We start from the raw sequence: 12,853 nt of genomic DNA, 5'->3' as shown, positions 1-12,853 counted from the left end.
AAAATGAAATTGTTTTCTGAGCTGTGTAACCTCCATAAACCTTATAGATAGTAGAAGTTAGAATTTTGGGACATGTGGACAAATAAGACTATCCCAAATAGAACAATAAATCATTGTCTCTACCAAGTGATAATGTCCTGATGATTTTATTTGTAACCTCGTGATACATATTCCCAAAATTTCAGCTATTGCTTGTTTCTAGAATTAGTTGTCTAGAAAGAAACTGTCAGTTGATTGAAATTCATCTGAGAACTAGTATGGATAGAAAGGTTAAAAGTGGGCAAAGAAATACAAGTAAGTAAGAAGTCTTAGTAATCTATAATGTGTTTGGTATTTTGTGGAATTGGACATTCTTTAGAGTCCAGCTAAACAATCACACTGTACTTGACATATGAAAGTCTTATATCTAGTACCAACATCTCTATTCTGTGATAGATCCTTTGATCTAGCTTGTGACACCTGAGTTAGAAAAAGAAAGAATATGCATTTGGAGTAAAACATTTCCAAGCAACATTTCCCAGCTGATCCACCCAGTGGACTTAATCATGAAATGATATTGTAAATTTCTCAAGGGTGTCATTTTCAGGAAAGTATAGCAACACTCCACAATAATGAGCCCCAGATAGGAGTTATTGCTATTGGTATCCATCGTTTACCCTAAAATGGGGTGTGGCTACATTTCTTAACTTTATTGGGTGAGTGAAAAAGTGTATGGAAGTGAGAGAATGGTGCATGGTCTTAGGGGGCAGTAAGAGAGAGAGAAATGAGACCCAAAGTTCCCAGTGTTCTCCTGGACTGTTATCTCCAGATGAGTGGTAGCCAATGGAATTTCTGCCTCTGACCTGAAAGCTGTAGCTAGTAGTGTGACCCAGTTGTTTCCGTTGATACTTATTTCAGAGCACACAACTCCCAGCATATGGATACTGCCAAATCTAGCCAGGGAAGGATAGATTTGAATGGCACAACTAGACCCCTTGAATGTCTAGTTAAGTGGATTGACAGGCTCACCCCAGGCATTTCTAATAATCTGAAAATGACGCAAACCTAAAAATTACGCAGTTGAATTTTGAGAATCATTTATTGTAGTAAAGCTAGCCTCTGGTGACCATAGGTCAGGAACTATGATGAAGTATACAGCACCTGGTATATTGTAGGCACTGAATAAAATTTTGTTAAAAATAAACCAACTAACTGAGGGAGGAGGACCTTATAAATATCAATGACTATGCCTAGTAATTATTAAAAAAACAGAAAATCATTCATCTCATAATAATTAGTATGGTCAAGGTGGCAGTGCTAAGGGGAATAAAGGTAAATGGAAGTCACATTTTCTCTGGCAGAGATAAATATTAAAAAAATATTTTTCACAGTACATTTGCATATAGCACACTTAGTCTGAATCATACTTCTTCTCAGGGACTGTCAGAGATGGGAAAATTAGGCAAGGAATCTTGTCAGAGTGACTATATCAAGGCCAGTGAGGCAGCTAGGATTGTCATTTAATGAGGTGCCTGTGCTGGGCAGATGTGACACAGAATGTCTCTTGTCTAGGGATGAAATGCTCAGAAAGGCAAATGATGCCTCCCTCACCTTCCATCATCACTTTTTTCTATTGAGTGAACACAGATAAGGAAGATGCTTCATATGTTGCCAGCAACTATCGGATTTCATGACTTATTTGATATAATATTCAGTTTTAGCTTACTGAAATACAATGTTAAAATCATCAAAACTTGAAATTCAACTAGTTGGTATGAGATGGCCTCTTTGCACATGAACAGTTCATCTGTACTGAACATCATCTGGACACAATCACCTTACTCTGTTATTAGGACATTTCATAAACTGTGGGTAAGAGACTTCGCCAATGTCATAGTTAGCACTTATTGATGGTGATGCTACTGTTGACCTTCAACTTCAAACAGGGTTAATGGAATAGTTTCTCTCCTGACTCCTGATAAGCTTGCTCTGCATCTCTTTGGCCTGGCTCTTGGTACTGAGCCCTCCACTTCAGATCTGGTTTTGGAGGGATAAGATTTGTTTTCTTTCTTTCTTTCTTTCTTTCTTTCTTTCTTTCTTTCTTTCTTTCTTTCTTCTTTCGTATGTTGGAGAGAGAAAAATCTGTGAAGTGATATATTGCTGAAGAAACCTAGTTTTATTTAACTTTGTTGTATTTGGAAGAAAAATCTATTCATTCCATCTACTTGAGACATTTAAAATTTTGTTTAAGGAAAATATATTTTCAGGATGCATGCAAATAGTTCCCCTTTTTATGGGAAATGTATACTGATTGTATGTGCAGACATTTTGGTACCTCATGATTCATGTCCAGTGAAATGAATAGCCTTTAATGCTCTGGCATATGTTTATGGAGGTATTTCAAGCAATTCTTCTTATATACAATGGAAGCTAGAAGTTCTGTTTTTCTTTAAATATTTAAAAATAGCCAAATAATTTTTCTGTGATCTGTCTTCTTGAAAGTAAGACTGTGGTCAAATGCACTGGTATTTAATGAGGTGCCTGTGCTGTTTTTACTCTTTCAGAAGAGACATTTTCAGCTTGATAATAGAAGATTCTTTAGCTGGGCACATTGCCGTTAGGCATGAGGAGAAAGAAGGTTACTCTTTGGGTATCTAGTCTAGTAGTAATGATGGATATCTTGTATTTCCAGACCCCTTTTCCTCAAGGAACCTAAAACAAAGCATTTCTTATTTTTTTCACATAACATATATATTTCTGTGATGACTTCTTAGTTTATTCTTTATTTTAAAGTATTTAAACATTAGAGGATTAGCTGAGAAGGTATATGTGAGTTTATCAGACTTTGATTTGACATAGTTCTTAACCAAATGAGTGTGATACTCATACATCACAATTAAATATCAATCTACTAGCTTAATAACAATAACTCCATTTCATAAGGAATCAAGAGGAAAATAGGAAAAATAGTTTTTTATGAGGCCTGTTTTAAATGCTGATAGGCATACATATTTGATCATTATTAAGGAATGGTCTAGAACTAATAAACACTTAGCCCAATCTCCTCTCTATTGCTGGGGTAATCCAGAAATATTAATGACGATAATGATAATGATCTTAAGTCACTTCAGGATCTTCTGTGTTTCACTAAAGGTTAAGTTTAACCTGAGCAGAAAAGTAAAGTAAGAGCTGCCTCACAAAGAAGTTTCTAGTTAATCCTGTGTCAAACGAGGTCATAAACAAGTATATTTTGGTAAACATGGCAGCAGTTGTAGTAGTAGCAACAGCAATACTAATAATAGCGCGAATTCTGACAAGAAACCACAAGGCATACTATACTTTACCATGTACCAGTCATTGCTGTTAGCATTCTGCTTATATTGATTGACTCATTTAATCCTCCTTGTCATATGAGGTAGACAGCATTATCACCAGTATAGAGTACAGAAAACTAAGGTGTAAAGGGATTAATGCTTCCAGGCTAGTTTAAACTCTAACCATCTGGCTTCAGAGACTGTGCTCTTGATCATTAAGTAATATGTATGAATGTGAAGTATTTTATGTAACTATGAATATACTATTTTATTTATCTGGAAACCAGAATAGATACTTTTAGAAAATAATTTGAATTTGTATTGGTTTTTATATATGCTCCATATTTAAATGACTAGTTACACTAACAAAATTGTATATGAAGATACTTTTAAAGCATTTTCCATATTCTAACAGTTTTGACAAATACATAAACTATGATGCCACCAAACATGACATTTGCCCAGTTAAGTAAAAGTTTATCTGAGAGATGTGAACTTGAGACACATAAACTTCTGCAAACAGTAAGAATGAGGGTCATTTGCTTGTTTGGCATGTAAGTACTGGTTGGAGGTCTACAGCCACTTTGGTTAAACCTCCTCACCAAATGCCAAATGATGATACCTTTGATTCATTCCATGACACAGAAAGGAGCCATCTCTATAAATATGTCTTAAGTAAATAAAATCTAATCATACTTTAAAAGTCTGTAAAAGAACATGCTATGCACAATGGAAATTTACACACAGAAGTTAACAAGAGTGAATAAGAAGAATCTGTGTTATTTTTAAAGTAAACTGACATTTGTATAGTCATTTAATGTAACACAAATGAATCTCTTTCTGGACTTCTTCTATTTATCAGATTAAAATGCTCTGCCCAGAGAATGGCAGAGCAAAACAAGTCATGATAGTTAAGTATTTGTTGGGATTTAGCCTCTGGAAATATGATTAGAAAAATAGTTAAATCTGCTACTTATTTTAAGGAGAGGTAATAACAGAATTTGTTAGAATTCCCATTTAATACAAATATAAATGTTAAGGAATTAGACATTTGGTATCTTGTTCTATTTTCCATTGTGTTTGCTAACCTAACCTCTAAAAAGGCTGTTTTTGTGTGTATTATAAAAACCCATTATCACAATGGAAAAAGAAGTGTTCATTATTCAGATGTTCCTATATAGGGGTGTATAATGTAATGCTATCAAATGTTCTTACCTGAAATAGTAATTGCCATTATAAGGCTGCTTTCTACCATGTGGAGGCATTGGGAAATTGTATGTACTATACTTCAAATATTGTCTGCTGCTGTAATATTGACCTTCATGAAAAGGAAAAAGGGGTATGTATTTTACTCATGAATCTCTATTTATTGCAAATGTTTTACCATCCTCACGGGATATTTTAGTGTAGGCTGGGTGATAATCTGAGTAGTAGAAATCTAGTTTTTTTTAAACTGATGTTAATTTTTCCTATTGTAGCTGACAAGGGTGTGTTTTGGTTGATTTGGATAGTTATATTGGTGATCTAGACTGAAGACCTAAAATAATGTCTGAAACAAAAAATATCTTACAATAAGACAATTTAGATTTGTTTTGGGGATACATAATAAACATTTGGTACTTTGTAACTTTTAGCATAACATCTGTTTTTAATAGAATACATTCCTATTGCAAGCCTTAAAATGTATTTACATAGAAAACCACATCAAAATACAAAGCTATAATTAGACAAACATAGGTTTTGTGGAATCTGGATTTGTTTTAGATGTTGAAAGATTTATTATTTTTTGAAGATGCTATTCCCATAACTATTTGTAGAGCATACCCAATCAATTCAAAGAATGCAAAAATAATAATGTCTATTTTTAAATTTTCTTTCAGCCAAAAAATTGTTTTTATACTTCTAAGTAAATGGCAAAAAAAACACCCCAAAACTACTGGCATAATGAAAAGGAAAAATAATTAGGCTAAAGTTCCTTGACCTTGCTATATTACATATTAGGAAAATTATGTTTGATTAATTATGCATTGAAATCGCACAAAACCTAATCATGATCCTGAAAGTTAATTGTTTTGGACCTTATATTCATATATTATAATGATACTAAGATTCTTTTGTACTAGATGTATAGGAAAGAGTTGTTGGTATTTAATGACTGAGATGTTCTGTTTATCACAATCCATAGGTATTGAAGAAATGGTTGTTTGGAAAATTCATGTACAATTCATTACCTTATTATGATTATTTATGAACACTGAATGTCATCCTTGCAAAAGTAAGGAAAGATTTTTCATCATTCACAGAGTCTAAATTGTATAATTTGGAGCAGGTGATGGGAGGGTATTTTCTCAGTACTACTAATATTGTGTGGGACAAATACTACAGACAGCCCTGAAAAACCAAAGAAAGGGAGCACCCCGAGGAGAGTAGGATTTATTCATTTCAGCAAGGAATACAGTAAAGAAGAGAAGGCTGCCAGGCCAGAGAAGTTTTCTGGAGGGTTGATTTACTACTGTCTCCATGAGACATGGTATGAAGTAATTCAGGTTTAGTCACTTGAATTACTCTTCAACTTTCACACTATATTCTAAAATAATAAGTGTTGTGGGTGGTCAGGAGGAGTTTAACAGAGCACACTGGCTGGACTTAGTGTGAGGCTGTGTAGAAGAGACGAGGCTTGAAGTAGGCCTTGAATTTATTGTTTAGATATGTAGAGAGGATTAAGGATGAATTTTGAAAATAGCACCATGTGCAAAAATTTCCTTGAACCTTATTTAAAACCATAGTAAATCAGTCAGTTTTTTTTCTCTTTTTCTTTTTCTTTCTTTTTCTTTTTCTCTTTCTCTTTTTTCTTTTTCTTTCTCTTTTTCTTTTTCTTTCTTTTTTTTAGTACTCCTGTGTGTGTGGAAAGCTCCTGTTTGATGGTTTCAGGACTGCGGATAATTTGTTTCCTTAGCTGAGTATGTTTCCTTCTCATCCCAAAGACTGGAAAAAGTCTTTAGGCTTGTCTTAGACATAAGAGTGGAATGGAATTTCATAAATTAGACCTGAAGTTGGTTTCTGATGTCTTGATATTACATAGTGGAAGGTATGTTTCTTTACCATGGACAGCAACTGTGTGTTAAATTATCCTAGAGTGGAGAATTTATCTCATTTGATTCACATAGTTACAATTATTATAGCTCCTACCTTTTCCCTGTGGAAAGTGATGCAGATGACAGTAGTTGGATAGTTCACACTATACTTTAGTGTAAGGTAAGCTGAAAAATGATTCCAATTATTTGAGGATACAAGTTTCAGACTTAGAAGAAAATGATGAAGTTTTATCATGTCTCTATATTTTTATTTAAAACTTTTTTGTGGTTTCAACTAAAATGTAGATTTGTTTCTTTTTCCAAAACCCTGTTTATAATGAAGATTTCCATCATTTATGCTTTTATTTTGTTAAATGTTAATATAAGAATTTTTAAAATTACTTAATTATAATTAGAAACTATCTGAAGTATTTTAAAAAAATATTTTATTTATTTATTTGAGAGAGAGAGCATGCACAAGCAGGGGCAGGAGCAAAGGGAGAGTCAGAAGCAGGCTCCCTGCTGAACAGGAAGCCCATTTTGGGGTTTGATCCCAGGACCCTGAGATTGTGACCTGGGCTGAAGGCAGATGCTTCATCAACTGAGTCACCTAGGCACTCAAAACTATCTGAAGTATTATTTTACAAAAGAGGTGGGCCTTCTAGATCAGCAGAACAAGGAATTTCGTGGGTTCTTTTACCAGCAAAACTGCAATTAACTGTGAAAAATATAACAAAAATATTCATTTAAAGTCTCTGACAGTTGGCCTAAGGGTATAAAGGAAATAGAGAAATAGTCATTCAAGAAAATCTACCAAGGCGCTGTGAGAATAATGAATGTCTGAGGTATTTGAGTTCTGACCCACTCTAATACCAGCTACCTTAACTCTGTGTGAGGAGATTTCTATCCCTGGTGTGTATAGCTGAGAACACATAACCTCAGGTTATGGTTACTTTAGAAGAGGAAGGCATTCTTAATTCCCCAGTCCTCTGTTGCAGAAACTCTATTCCAGGCAACCAGGCAACCATGGAAACTAAGGAAAGGGCCCTCCAGGGATCAAAGTCATCTCTGGAATCAGGAAGATTGTGCACTTGTGCTAGGTGGTATACTCTCAGGAGCAGTCAGAGTAAGATATGAGATACCATGAAAGCATTCCTCAAACCTCATACAGATTCATCAGAACTGAGTGCAAGAAGCTTCACCAGCACAAGTTTTAATCACACCTTTGTTGAAACATTGAACATAAGCTACTTTGACCCAAACACAACTGCTAAGCCAGACTTAAAAATAAAATTGGTCATTCCTGAAAGTCTGGAAGCTATGTATATGCCCAGGGCTATACTTTGCCTGAAGCAATTAGAGAAAATCCAAGTTGCTATCTTCTTCATGGCTGAATGTGGGGAAAAATTTCATAAACTTGAAACTGTGATAGTCGCCTCCAAGGCACGCATCCTACCCCACCCCCCAACATACACACAATAGTTAAGGGTAAAACTCTAAGGAGTGAGAGGAACTTTAGTATAATATTTGGCTCAATAAATGGTACCTAGGTAGTCAGGCTAAAAGATAAAATGATAGAGGAAGAATGTGTGTAGGAACATCAGATCATACACTGTAGTAGATAGATTTCACAGAACTAGTCAGGCCAAAATAAACAAGTAAAAAATAAGCAAACGGACAACAAAAACAACTCCTGGGGCAAGGAAGGAGAAATCAGTATCCAGAGTTGCTAGAGTATATTATCTGAATGTCCAGTTTTCAACAATATGAGAACTATAAAAAAATAATAAAGTGTCACCCATATACTGGAGAAAAAAATAGACAAACAGGCACTAGAAACATTATACAAAGAGGCCCAGATAGGATATTTAACAGACATAGACTTTATTTTTTTTTTTTTCAGACATAGACTTTAAAGCACTCATGCTAAGTATCTCCAAAGAATTAAAGGAATCTATTTCTAAGAAGTAAAGGAAGGTATGATGACAATATTTCATGAAATTGAGAATATCATAAAGAGACATTATTTAAAAAATTTTGGAGTTGAGAAGTATAACCAAAATGAAAAAAAAAAAACCCCACAACTATGTAATTTAACAAGTGATTTGTGGTAGCAGAAAAAAAGCTAGCCACATTTAAGATAAATCAATAGAGGCTATGAAATCAGAAGTACAGAGTAAAACAAGTGAAAAAAAAAAGACAGAACCTTAGAAAAATGTGAAACACCATCAAGTGACAAATATCAATGAAATGTGAGTATCAGGAAGAGAGGAGAGAGAAAGGTGCAGAAAAGAATTGAAGATGTGTCCAGAAATTTGATGAAAAACATTAATAAATATACCCAAGTTCAGTGAACATCAAGTAGTAAACTCCAAGAGATCAACACCTTGATATCCCTTAGTCAAAATGTTGAAAGCCAAAGACATAGAAAAAAATTCCTGAAAGCAGTAAGAGAAAAACAACTCATCACATACAAGGAAACCTCAAAAATAACAGCAGACATATCAGAATGAATGGCATCCCGAAGGATAACTTACAGTGTTGAAAGTGAAAGTGATCAACCCAAGATCTCATGTCTAGCAAGACAATTTTTCCTAAATGAAGGTGAAATAAAGACATTCTCACATAAGCAAATGCAGAGAATTTTTTACTAACAGATTTGCCTTTCAATAAATGCTCAAGGGAGTTCTTCTGATTGAAAGTAAATGACATCAGACAGTAATTTGCAATCATATATACACACACACAAAAGCACTAGATACATAATTTTTATCTACACAAATGATATAATTGTATATTTCTTCTCCTATATTCCCTTGTCTGACTTTAAAAACATCTTCTTAAAACAGTATGTATATTGTTGAACCTATGACATACAGAAATATAATGTAACAGAATAATAACACAAAAGACCAGTGGAAACAAAGCTGTATTGGAGTAAGGAGATGATACAAGGTAAAGTCAAAGCTATAGAAAGAAATGAACAATGAAGGGTAAATGAAATGGTTAATATAACAACTGTATGAATATATATTCCTCTCCTCTCAACTTCTTTAAAAATTGTAAGATTATATAAACTAGTGATTATAACAACTTGTATCATATATTAAACAAATGCACAGAGAGTATATCTAACAGCAATAGTATAAAAGGGTGAGAAGTGAATGGAGCTATAGAGGAATAAAGTTTCATGTTTTTGGAATTAGATCAGTAAAAATTTGAGGTAGATTCTGATAAATTAAAGATATATTGCAAGCCCTAGAGCAACCACTAAGAAAACTGAAGTATAAGAAAAATCACTAATCTTTTTAATAAAAAAGAAGGTAATGAAGAATGGGGAATAAAAAAGATGAGGTATATTAAAAACTTAAAAATATACAGATGTAAATCCAACCATATTGATAACATTAAATGTAAATGGGTTCCATAATCCATTCAAAAGGTAGATGTCAGATTGCATAAAAAATCGAGTATATTTGTATTTGTATTACTAGAGGCACATTTCAGATTCAAAGATATAAATAAGTTGAAAGTAAAAAGATAGAACAATTATAAGCAACCGTAAAAAAAGGTGGAGTAGCTATACTGATAGCAGATAAAATAGACTTTAAAAAAATTACTAGAAAAAAAATTACTAGAGATAAAGAAGGGTGTTCCCTGGTAATAAAAGCTAAATCTATGAGGAAGATAGAGCAGTTATAAACATATATGCATCTCACAGTACTGTCTCAAAATACATAAAGAACAAAGTGACAGAATTAATGGGAGAAATTAGTAACATTTGGAGACTTCAATAGTCTGCTTTTAATGATGAATAGATGGTAAGCAGATCAGCATGCAAGGAGGACAAGACTTGAACAATAGTATACACAAACTAGATCTGACATCTCTAGAAGATACCACCCAGTAGCAGCAGAAAAATGTATTTCTCAAACATACATAGAACAGTCTCTGGGACAAGCCATATGCAAAGTCCACAGAACAAGCCTTAATAAATTTGAGGAGATTAAAGACTTAATAAATTTTAAACTATAGAAAATGTATTTTTCTGATCACAGTGGAATTAGATTAGAAATCAGTAACAAAGAAACTTGAGGGTATTTGCAGATATGTGTAGGTTAAACCTCATGCTCCCAAATAATGTTTCAAAGAAGTCAAGGAAAAATTAGAGAATACTTTGAAATGAACATAAATGAAATCATAACATACTAAAATTTATGGTTTGCAAGTAAAGCAGTGCTCAGAGAAATTTATAGCTGAAAATACCCATCTTAAAAAATCTGATATCAATAATCTAAACTTACATCTTAAGAAACTGAAAAAAGAATAAACCAAATCCAGCAGATAGAAAGAAGGTAGTGATAAACACTAGAGTGGAAATAATGAAATAGAGAATATAAAAACAATAGAGAAAATCAACAAAGTCAGAAGTTGGTTCTGTCAGATTAAGAGTACTGAAAAACCGTTAGCTAGATTGACCAAAAAAGAAGACAAGATGTGCCTTCTCATCACTTCTGTTTAGCAGTATCAGCACTTCTTTAGTTACGAAAAAGAAGCAAATGGCATTCAGATTGTGATGAAAGAAATAAAAACTACAGGTGACATCTCTAATATAAAGTATCCAAAGGAATCCACTAAAACCAATGATAGGACAGGAATTCAGTGTGATTACATAAGATACAGAATTAATGAATAAAAACCAATTATGTTTCTAGACATTAGCAATTAACATCATGAAATGTAGTTAGGAAAACAATTCCCTTTATTTAATCAAAAAAGTAAAATATTTAGTATAAATTTAACAAAAAATATGTAAGACGTATGAAATGAAAACTAGAAAACACTGTTGAAGGAAGATAAGGAAGATCATAATAAATGCACAGCATGCCATGTCCATAGATCTGAAGACTCAACATTGACCTATAGATTCAACAGAATGTCTAGCAATATCCCAAGTTTTCTGTTTTTGTTGTTGTGTCTTTTTTTCAGGAATTAACAAGCTGATCTTGAAAATTTATATGCAAACACAAGGGGCCCAGGGTAATCAAAATAATCTGGAAAAATGACAAAGTTGAAAATGACACACACTTTCTGATGTGGAAGTTATTACAAGGATAGCAATTAAAGTGTGGTACTCTCACATGGATAGACATACTGGTCAATGGAATAGAATTAAGAGTCCAGAAATAAATCTTTAGAATTTGATTTTTGACAGTGCTACAAACATTTCAAGGGCAAAGGAAGTCTTTTCAACAAATGGTGCTGAGACAACTGAATACTCATACAAAAAAAATGAAGTTGAACCTTTATTTCATACCATGAACAAAAATTAATCAAAAAGTATCATAGACTAATTGTAAGAGCTAAAACAAAGAAAAATCAGAAGAAAACATAGGAGTAAGTCCCATAACATTGGGTTACATAATGGTTTTTTTTAGATATGACTCCCAAAGCACATGACAAAAGAAAAAAATAAATTATACAATAGGATGATGAACAATATTTGTGCTACAAACAGTACTATCAAAATGAACAAGGTGACTCACAAATTAGAAAATATTTGAAAACTATATACTTGATGAGTTAATATTCTGGATGTATAATGAACTCTTCCAACTCAACAACAAGAAAACAGACTGGTTAAAAAATGGTCAAAGGATGTGAATAGACATTTCTGCAATTGTACCAGTGGCCAATACATGTATGAAAGGCTACTCAATGTCAATGACATTAGGGAAATGAAAAAATCACAATGTAACACTACTTCATATGTATTAGGATGGCTAAAAGCAAAGAGAAAGACAATAATTGGAATGATAAGGATGTGGGGAAATTGGAACTCTTATACACTGATGGCAGAAAAATAAAAATAGTGCAACCATTTGGATTTCAATAAAAATTCAAGTCTTAATCCACTAATTCATATATTTACCATAAAATTCTATTTTTCATAAGAGAAATATTTTTTTCTGACAGCTCTAATTACCCATCAAATAGTCATAATATCAGATTATAATTTGGGGAGATAAATTTTCAAGCTCAGAAAACTTTTAAGATGAAACTTTTCCCCCTAAAATATATTGTCAAAAGTGTAAGCTATTTTTAACTTGAAGCACATATAATTTTATTAGGCAAAAAGTCCATTAACATCTGACAGAGAAATCGATGTATTTTCTCTTTGCTTTTGATGAAGAGGCTAGACACATATGGACTATGATTTTCTCCTTAAGTGTGTAAGTCCTGGGAATATAATTAAACCCCTTTAGAAACCCACTGGCCTTCAGTGAATGCTTTGGGACAGTCACCAGACTCCCCCAGAGGATAGATTTGCTGTGTTATGAAAGTGACATCTGCTGTTAGCTTAGTATTGACTATAAACTGGCTTATTGCTTATTTTCATCAGAGCTTTGAATAATTTTTCTTCCTTCAAGTCTTCATATCTGAAATAGAACTAAAAACAGAATTTCAAGACTTCTGTGCTTTTTA

General features: G+C 33.1%; 1 protein-coding gene across 2 annotated transcripts in view; it reads left to right on the top strand.

Annotated features, from left to right (window-relative positions):
- FMN2 (formin 2) overlaps positions 1-12,853 on the top strand; it is a 369,098-nt gene that overhangs the window by 122,328 nt on the left and 233,917 nt on the right. The window lies entirely within an intron of this gene.

The sequence above is a fragment of the Vulpes lagopus genome, chromosome 1 (assembly GCF_018345385.1).
Source record: "Vulpes lagopus strain Blue_001 chromosome 1, ASM1834538v1, whole genome shotgun sequence".
NCBI classification, from domain to species: Eukaryota; Metazoa; Chordata; class Mammalia; order Carnivora; family Canidae; genus Vulpes; species Vulpes lagopus.
The sequence above is the reverse complement of the archived record's forward strand: the minus strand, read 5'-3'. Positions and strand labels throughout refer to the sequence as shown.